This window comes from Montipora capricornis, chromosome 5 (assembly GCF_036669925.1).
Source record: "Montipora capricornis isolate CH-2021 chromosome 5, ASM3666992v2, whole genome shotgun sequence".
Lineage (NCBI taxonomy): Eukaryota > Metazoa > Cnidaria > Anthozoa > Scleractinia > Acroporidae > Montipora > Montipora capricornis.
Window position 1 is genome coordinate 22,369,085 of NC_090887.1, and position 10,000 is coordinate 22,379,084.

A 10,000-nucleotide genomic window follows, 5' to 3' on the forward strand; every position below is an offset into this window, starting at 1 on the left:
CAAACTGTAATAAGATGATGATTCTCTGAGATAATTGGTCAAAGATTGCATCATACCTTGCCATTATCACTCTATGCATTGACATTACATGGAAATCTTTGTGTACAATAATTATTTTTGCCTTATTATCATAATTTATCCCATAAATGATAATTATCTTTTTTATTATAAATTATTATTCTTCATACTACGACGACGACGATGACAACGACTACCACGACGACTACTACCACCACCACCACCACCACCACCACCACCACCACTACCACTACCACTACCACTACCACTACCACTACCACTACCACTACCACTACCACTACCACTACCACTACCACTACCACTACCACTACCACTACCACTACCACTACTACTACTACTACTACTACTACTACTACTACTACTACTACTACTACTACTACTACTACTACTACTACTACTACTAATGATAATAACAATAATAAAATAAATAATAATAGTATTGAAGCATCTTTATGCCTCCAATTCAACCTAGACTCTATTTATTGCCTTTGGCCCTCAACTTCTTTTTGGACTGGAATTCTTTAGTCCGACTTGAAGTCCAGACCAATCTTTATTGGTGACTGCAAAATAAATTACTACTACTCATCACCTACAGTACTTGTCATCTAGAACAGCTCCCACTCAAAAACTGATTACATTGTTCAAAATCCTTATTTCTTTCACCAGACTAACTCAGTGAATGTCCCAGAATTTTTGTCCTAATCTGCCATTAGATTAAAATTAATGCTAAGCAAATCATTAATAATTTTATTGTTCCGGAAGACATTTATATGCTTAACTTCAAAAACTCATTAATAAATTCACAAACCTAACAGCCTTTCAACACTGATAAAATGTCATGCGCATGAGCTTTAATTAAACCCGATAAAACATTCCTAATTTAGAATTCTTTACCTTTAAGAATAGTAATAAGGCCAGGCTGGTTTTTTTGTCTGGTATGCTAATATCTTCCTCTCACAATTTGAATATTAAATTTTGTGCAAACTCCTGAGGGAAACTTTTTTGAGGATTGTTTTTCAAGCTGCTGTGCGTAAATAATATTGTCACAGTGACAATGAAAGCCTAAAATTTTGTGACCCAAATTTCTCTCCTCACCTTGTATGTGCATTGAGTACACTGTAGAAGCAGATGGATGGAAGAGTGTCCGGACCCAACCTTATTCTTTTGGCAGCTTCTCTCATCAAGGTAATCTTCACCAATTTATCACTGTCCTTCCTAAGAATAGAATACATTGGTGATTGATTATCTTGTCTGTATTAGCCTTGAGATTAGAAAGCTAGACACCAGATTTTATCATGGTATGCAGAGGTTTAAGATGCAAAACTGCAAGAGCGCAGTACAATGAAGAATGAGTAACTTTCGTTGAAGAAACCTGAACAAATTCAAGCCATTTTAATACGAGAAAGACTATCATTCTTTTGTTGGCTTTTGTCAAAAATTAGCCAAATCGTTTTTGTACGCCAAGCCTCTTCAAGTTTAATTGGGATCAAGTTTGGGTGGGGCAAAAAAAGAGCTTTTTAATCCTCAGGATTTAGCATGTCTCAAGCATGAAAAAGTACACTTCACACCCCCAACATTAATCTTTATCCTATGAAGCCCTTTACTGGCCACAAGACAAACTGACCTGCTGCTGATAAATTTGATAAGTTGGTAAAGCATCACACCAATAGTGAAGAAGTAATGGCTTTGAATGTCATTGAAGCTTCCTAAATTTTATTCAGTTTTCTAGGATGACAACAACTTAAAAATGTCTAGGTACATTGTACAGTACCGCTTGAAACTATTTGTGCATTTGCCGTGGTTCTGACTAGGTGAAACCGCAGATTCAATCTCCAGTTTGACCGAGGTAAAACCTCGTCTGCAGTAACCGAAAGCCAAGGTTTCACCTAGATTTTTTCCGGTTGATTTACAGTATGCCGCGGTTAAGAGAGGATGCAGGAAGCTTTTATTTGGAGCAGATAAATCTGAAGGATTGTTTTGATGTATCCGCATTTCTAATTGAATAAAAAGGATTATTTTATTATTTTATTATTATTATTATTATTATTATTATTATAAATGTACCTTTCACTTTCATTTCATCAAAATGCAAATAATAATAATAATTATAATAATAATAATAATAATTATTATTATTATTATTATTATTATTATTATTAAGAAAGAGAGAGGTGATCGCCGACTTTCACTTAGCTTGTCTCTTATAACACCTAAAAAAGTCAGGTCACTTCAACAGGATTATTTTGAGCCCAAGACCTCTGGGATGCCTGTGCAATGCTCTACTAACTGAGCTACTTTATGAAGCCCACACAGACTGTTGGGAGCAGGTCAAAATTATTTGTTGGGATCTTGTGTTTCAATGAAATAAATGCATATTTGAAATGCAGCTTATAAAATTATAATGAAAGAGAGGTCATTGCTTAATAATTAGGGAGCTTTAGCAACGACGAAGGGAACGGAAACGAGAACATCATCTCAAAACATAAATTCTCATTATTGTAATCACTTCACGACTATTCCAAGTTTTTTAATATGGCAAAGGTGTGGCAGTGCCTCAGGAGTGAAATTGTTGAGACATGCTTAATTTAGGGGAGAAAATTAAAATTTATCCTCAGCTGCTGACCTTCTTCATAAAACCTCAAATCTAGCTATTTCACGTTGTTGTTTTGCTCACGACGGCAAAGAAATAAACAAAAGTGAAAAACGGACACACAGAGCGTGCAAACCCATTGTTTTTGCCCACTAAATATGCAAATTTGTGACGTTCTCGTTGTTGTCACCGTTGTCTTTGCTAAAGCTCTCTAATGTCAAGATAAGTGCAATGATCCCTTCTCTCTTAATTTCGTCTATAACACACACTTCAATTTGCATTTATTTAACATTATTACTAGTTGATACTCACATGACAGGAAATTGTATCTGACGGTTCAATGGGGGTGCATTTGGATTATGCTCCTGTTTCTTTTTGCCTGAGATTTAAAAAGCAACTTGTTGGAGCTACTGTCATAATTTCTTTTTATTTCTGTATCCAAAAAAATAGCCTAACAGCTTCTTAAAAAATCCAGGTCCAGGTTACTCGACGCAGGGTTGGCGCTAACCAGCGTTCACTACCATGGAAACATATACGTTTCGATACCTCTTAACCAATGGTAAGTGCTAACCAAGCTTCAAGCAACCGCCCCAGAAGTCTAGTTTCTAGTTCACCAAAACAAAGGGATGAAAAAAAAAATAGCTGCATCAGCCTAAAAGCAAATGTTCACAAATACCAGCATGAAAATCTGAATTTAACCCAGAGAAAAAAAAATGCCTATCAGCCAGGTTGGGAAATAATCTGGCTTTTATCCTTCAACTTGAGGTTACATAGTACACTGTAATTATCAAACTTTGTTTAGATGCATCTTTTCCACTTCTTTCAAGCTACTTTGTGGGCTTCTAACACAAAATTGCTTTTTTCAGTTTGTTTTGAATGATAACTGCAAAGAAATTCTTGAATGGGGTAGTTTCATGGCAAAATACTATTGCATCACTGCCCAATCACACTTCCCTGTTATCATTCTTTGTTGTGCAATTATACCCCGGATATTGAAAGGGTTCATATGGACCCTAAATGCTGGGACTCAGATAACAGCAACACTGCTCTGACTTCTAAAAGCACTGAAAAATGTCAAGTGACAAGAGGCAACTACACAGCCGCTATATTGGCCATAGACATTAGATTTTGTCCCTGAGCATCGAGTTGAAATATTTGGGAACGAGTTTTGGTGAGGCGAAAAAAAAAAGCTTTCAATCCCTCAGGACTCAACATGGCCGCTGTGTGATTCAGGCCCCTTGACTACCTACAAAACATGACACTTCTGTCCAAAAATGCCTCTTATTAGATGCAAGCTCAATTTTGTTAAATTTCATTGATTAAAATGTCATTTAACCCTACCCTAAGTAGCAAGTGTTTAAATCGATGGACTTTCAATGCTTTGGCCATAAAAAATGGAGCATTTAGACATAGGCCACTCTCAAAAATACTGTAATACTCTTTACGTTCCCCCAAACTTTGCAAAAGCATTGTTCCTAGTTTCTCTTGGGACTTGCAATGATCCCAAGAGAAAACAAAACAACGCTTATGTAAAATTTGGGGGGACAAACAAAGAGTATTATGGTATTTTCAAAAGTGGTCTATTTTCTGGCCGCACAAAAAATGGAGCGAGCCAAAACGTGACTTATTGCACAGCCATAACTTCAAAAGTCTTCCATGTTCCTTGCACAGAAATGCTTGCTTACCACAGACTAATTATCAATCCTTTCATGCTTAAACTGACCCCCATAAATGACTAAGATTATCTGGTGTTTTGAGGTGTTTGACAGTTAAGTCTATAAGAATAATAATACTCTTAGGAGAGGAGGAGTTCAAGGGTTTTTGGATGGACTGAGATGTTTTTAAAGCTCTCACCATTGAACCTACATTGACAAGTACAGTGTACAATTGTTTGGTGTTAGATTAAAATCTATAAACTTACATGTAAAGTGCCCTTGTCACCAAAAAATCAATTCTTATTTTTCTTTGGATTTCAAAACTATGTTAACTAAACACTAAGCGACCAAAGTTTTAAGCTTCAATTTCAAAAAGGAACCTGTTTATTGTAACCCATTCACACCTCACAGTCGCCCTATGACGCCTCCCATTGGTATGTAAAAATTATCGTCTCGCGTTAGACAGAGTAAAATCTATTAAGACTCACTCTCAGGGGTCAATGGGTTACATAACAGGAATTTTCCTATTTAATGGTCGACCATTACTCAAGATCTTGAAAGAGCTGGATCGAAGGGAAAACGACATCAAAGGCTAGTTTAAGAATGCAATGTGTGTGTACGCCACAGAATTAATATGCAGCATGGGAGTTTTGGACTTTCTGACTTTTAAACTGAAGTTTTGCATACATAATAAGCTGCATTCACACACTGAAATTTTAAGCTAGTGAACCTTTGACGTCACTTTTCCCTGGATCCAACCCTCTGAGGTCCATTTGGTCAGTATCGAACGCGAGTAATGGCGGAACATGAAATCCAAAACTTACACTAAAAGTAAACAGCCTTTCGGATGAAAAATAATCAAGCTCAAAATTTTGCCAGTCAGGTGTTAAGCAGACACACTTTCAAAATCTGAAGAAAAAAAGGAAACTGATTTTTTTCATCACAAGGGAGTGAGACTTCATAGATTTTACTGTGTCTAACACCAGATGATTTTACTAGTCAATGGGGCCCAGTGGTTCAGGAGTCAATAAGATAATAATTTTTGCAACATTAATTTTGTGTAGTTACAGGAACACTTGAGTGATTTTTGTAGGGACAGGTGATGTGAACGAAAGGAACACTTTGTGACATTTATCATACAGAACGTGCATCTCCCTATCCCATATTTATGGGCATGTACTGTACCTGAAATGTGACAGAGCTGAATTTGAGAACATCAGAGACAAAAGCAGAAAGAATTCAGGGCACAAATTGTCATGGGTCAAAACTCACTGTGTTGAGGACGCATGGCGGTTACTTAGCGATTGAATCCTCGTGTGATACTTCATGTTGTGTGAGCTCACTTTAATGTTCAACAGAATTACTGTAAAGGAATCTAGGGGAGAAAGTGGGCTCAACTCACAGTCACAAAACATGGAAAGGGGCAGGCAGTTAGAAGAGTGAAAAAGTGAGTTTTGACCCATACAATACACAGAGAAAAGGGACCTCTGCTACCAGGGAGCACAGGATTTGCATGGAATTACTCAGGGTTCACGGGTATCTTTCCATAGTTGTCAGCCCAGTGAATGCTACATGTAGCAGGGAAATCCCATGCTCTCGCGTGACTTTAATCAATAATTATTATTAACTTATAATTTACTCTAATTTGACAGGCAAAAGAAAAGGTAGGCTCAGATGCTCACCTTGTATACATCAAGCGACTTCTCAACAAATGCTTGCAAACTATAAATAAAATAATGCCAAAATGAAACACTTAAACAGATATACTTGTCATTACAGTAAAACTTAATTATTAGATACATGTACTTGAATGTACAAAATAAATTGCATCAGTCCTTGCTGAGTGAGACGTACCGGTAACTTAAAACAGGAAAAATCGTTTCAAAACAAGTTGTGTCAAGAAAGGTCTCAATTTCCTTTCTGCGGCCTCTGCAGTTTTTTGTACATTGAAACTTGCAATGTTTTCTGCAACTTGTCCCTGAATCAAATACTACTGTCCCATAATAATAATAATGCAAGATAACTTGATGCAACATCACTGGGGACCAGCTTCATTTACACTAGCAAGTTTTCCTTGACAAGTTTTCCTTGGCAGTGTACCGGTAAATGGAAAAATGACAATTTTTTCCTTGACAAGAGTCCTTGTTCAAAAACTGGTAAGCTAGTTTTTGAACAAGGACACTTGTCAAGGAAAACGTATTATATTTTCTATTTACATTACCAAGGAAAACTTGTCAAGGAAAAATGTTTCAAGGAGAACTTGGTAGTGTATGCAGTTGGCAAGTTTTCCTTGACAAGTGGACTTGTCAAGGAAAACTTGCTAGTGTAAATGAGGCTTAATCCCTAGGCTGAGCAAAAGAAGATGGTTTACAACTTGGACAAATGCTACCAATTTCTTGACATTGTTGACCAAAATACAGTAGTACATGTAATCACCTTAGCAAAGCAGTGTGATATTGCATTCTCTAAAATACAAGTATCTAAGATTAGGAGTCACTGTACCTGCTGTAGTAGTCCTCATATCTCGTTAGATCAGCATCACTGAGTTATGATAATGATAACAAGTGTTAATATTATAGTATTATTCACCAAACATTAATAGCAACATCACTTTGGTGGAATGAAAGTTCCCCTGTGACCAAAAAATCAATTCCTATTTTCCTTTGGATTTCAAAACTATGTTACATGTAACTAAACACTAAGCGACCAAAGTCTTAAGCCTTGATTTAAAAAAGACACCTGTTTATTTTAACTGGAACACTTTGAGCTGGATCAAGGAGAAAATGATGTCAAAGGCTCACTAGTTTAAGAATGAAATGTGTGTACATGTATGTCGCAGAATTAATATGCAGCACAGGAGTTTTGGGCTTTCAGACTTTTAAACTTGCGTTTTGCATCTATAATCAGCTGCATTCACATGCTGAAATTCTAAGCTAGTGAGCCTTTGACGTCACTTTTCCCTGGATCCATCTCTCTCAGGTCCAATTGGTCAGTTTTAAACATGAGTAATGGTGGACCATGAAATCTAAGACTTACACTCAAAGTAAACAGCCTTGGGATAAAAAGCAAAGCTCAACATTTTGCCACTCAGGTGTTAAGCAAACATACTTTCAAAATCTGAAGAAAAAAAGGAAGTGATTTCTTTAATCACAGGGACACTTTAAGAGGGAAGCACATTAATTACTGGGTTGCCTGTGGCAAACCCAGTCGAGGTCTGCCTTTAGTTTGTTTTTTTTATTATTTTATTTATTTTATTTATTTTATTTATTTATTTTTTTCCGTGTCGGTAAAAGTCTTGCCTGTCACTCCCCTGGTAAGTGGTGTCTTTGTGCATAGAGCCTTCTGCGCGTATTTTCTTAGGATCGAGAGGGTAGTGGAACTGCGTAGATTTCTCTGGTGGACACAGTAGAATCATTAACTTAGCCTGCAATGGCGTCGAAAGTCATGTAACGTGAATGGCGTTTTAGTGGATCCTTAAACAAAATATACCCTTATGGAGCTCAATAATGGAAAGTCAGTTGGATAAACTAGGCAGGAATCTCAAAAGCGACGAGTACTGGACTTCGACAACAATCTATTGCCCGTAGAAACGAAATCAAAGTGAGCTGTATTTACCTGAAGTACATGGTAATTTGACACGATTGAGTTTCTTGTCTTTTTCGGTCAGATGCTTCTGTTTTTTATGAGGGGTTTATTGTTTTGGTCTCCCATTCTAACACTAACCCACCTAAACAGGGCTTAACTTCAGTGAAGTTTAGTACATGTATTACAAAGCTGTCAGATGCTCAGAGGGCACACTTGTGGTGAAAAGAAGTTGTGAGGGAACTTGAAAATTATCAACATGTCAGCCCAGAAGACAATGTTTCTCACTTCTCTTTTATTTGTTATTCCTCAGAGACTGGAATGCTGTATTTCAATACCACACAATTCAGTGCCTTCTGATTTTCTGTAACACGTACCACAGGCAACCCAGTGTATGCTTCACGGAAGCATCTCGTTTAAGACTATAATGATAATAATAATAATAATAATAATAATAATAATAATAATAATAATAATAATAATAATAGCATTACGCAACCCCTTGCTCTACTTCCACAAATCCCATAATACACCTCTTTTACCCCCCAAAAATTTTGCATAAATTATCATTGCTTGCATTTTCTGGGTGGGGTGCAAGGATGGCACAGTGGTGAAAGCACTTGCCTCCCACCAATGTGGCCTGGGTTCTATCCCCAGAGTCAGCATCATATGTGTTCTGAGTTTGTTGGTTCTCTACTCTGCACCGAGAGGTTTTCTCATACTCTGGTTCCCCTCTCCTCCAAAAACCAACATTTGACTTGATTGCCATTAATAACAATAATTACAGTATTGTTAATTTCAGTTTACAGTGTCCCAAATTAGTGCTCCAGCGCTAGAACGACTAAACGACTAGACACTTAATAAACTTCCTAAATTCCTTTCCTCCTGGGACACGAAGATGTCCCAAAAGAAATCGAAAACAATGCTACACAAATTTTCTGGGGGTAGAAGAGGTGTATTATGGGATTTGTGCAAGTAGAGAATAAAACGGTATCAACCTAAGGACAAAACTCACCTGTTGTAAGCAGACAAAACTGAAGAGATATCTGGCTCAGCATCTGGAGTAGTCTGAAGATTTATTTCTTCTAGAGAATCAAAACAGTTGGCCTCTTGCCTGAGGATCTTCTCAGTTTCCTTTGAGGATAACATAAGAATTGTGTTAAAAAGCTCAATAAAGTACTTTTTATGCAAACTTCTCCTTACAAGTTAACGCCGCCGCTACGCGCTACGAATCATTAACTTTCCTTACAGGTAACTTGTTCTTCTTCAAAAACTGCAGCACGGCAAGCAATGTTTCTTTTTCTTTTTTAGATGAGTTCGATTTGGAAGTTGTGGTGACTCCTGCTGCAGATGAAACCGGATTGGCCGCCATGTTTGACTACAACAACGCGTGCATGCTTCCAGCCGGTCATGTATGATCCAATGAAATGTCCAAGGTGGTGGTAAATACAGTTACATTTTCGTGCTCAAGTACACTAAATGAAAAGTCCACAAAACAGGATCGCAGGCCACCCAAGGCGTTTGGGTACCTGTGCTGATCAGCACGACTCTTGAATATGCAAATATAATATCTGCGGTATTTAAATCCACCTCATAAATACTCTTGCTCTTTGGCCATTTCAACTTAATCAAAAACATAAAACAAACAGCGGCTACAACCAGCGTTAAACGAAAAGGTTGGCAGTGAAAAACTGTGTGTTTATTAAACGGTCAGTTTTCACTGCTATCTATTTATCTTACTATTTTTGTATTATTCTCTCTAGTAACCAGTCTTCTTAACTTTGTATATATCATATTTGAATTTGTTCAACCGTCACTTCTGAAGATATATGTTGTAGCATACGAAACGTCAAGTCAAAAGTAAAATGCGCTTTATCATTGCTTGAAGCCGCTGTTTGTTTTATGTTTTTGATTAAATCCACCTTTCATTAACTTGCAGACTCTACGGTTCAAATATTACAATGAACGGTTGTCAGTAGTTCACGGTGCCGGAACGGGTTTAATAATGACACACACCCGGAAGTTTGATTGGCTTTGCTGTTTTTATATCAGCAAAGCAATCGCCCGAGGCTGATTTAGCATCATGGAAACGTAACGTCAGGCATTTACGACTCATAGGGCGATCATAAAGGGA

The 10,000-nt window shown here is 37.2% G+C and overlaps 1 protein-coding gene and 1 pseudogene across 1 annotated transcript in view; one reads left to right on the forward strand and one right to left on the reverse strand.

Annotated features, from left to right (window-relative positions):
* The window catches only part of LOC138048508 (transcription initiation factor TFIID subunit 5-like), a 23,869-nt pseudogene extending 14,596 nt beyond the window's left edge, over positions 1 to 9,273 (reverse strand).
* A 97-nt stretch (positions 9,274 to 9,370) lies between these two features.
* LOC138048509 (uncharacterized) overlaps positions 9,371 to 10,000 on the forward strand; it is a 15,795-nt gene continuing 15,165 nt past the window's right edge. Inside the window, 1 exon segment of the mRNA XM_068894691.1 lies at positions 9,371 to 10,000. This exon segment is cut by the window's right edge and continues 160 nt beyond it. The gene's annotated coding sequence lies outside the window, so the exon portion shown is untranslated.